This window comes from Dipodomys ordii, unplaced genomic scaffold (genome assembly GCF_000151885.1).
Source record: "Dipodomys ordii isolate 6190 unplaced genomic scaffold, Dord_2.0 Scaffold12, whole genome shotgun sequence".
Taxonomy (NCBI): domain Eukaryota; kingdom Metazoa; phylum Chordata; class Mammalia; order Rodentia; family Heteromyidae; genus Dipodomys; species Dipodomys ordii.
Window position 1 is genome coordinate 14,681,220 of NW_012267228.1, and position 276 is coordinate 14,681,495.

Below are 276 nucleotides of genomic sequence, written 5' to 3' on the forward strand. Positions count from 1 at the left end.
GGGTCTCAGGTGCCCGAGTGAGACCAATATTCTGTGTGAGTCGTGAGGACCAGCCAGCCGCATGTGATCCCCTCTCCCCAGCCTTGTTTACTTATCCAGAAACCCCACCCTCCTACCATCCTCCCACTGTGGATCCAGCTCCCAGGGCACGCTGGTAAGGAGCACCCTTTCCTTCCCTCCTTCCCTCCTTCCCTCCTTCCTTCCTTCCCTCCCTCCTTCCTTCCCTCCCTCCTTCCCTCCCTCCCTCCCTCCCTCCCTCCCTTCCCCCTCCCTCCC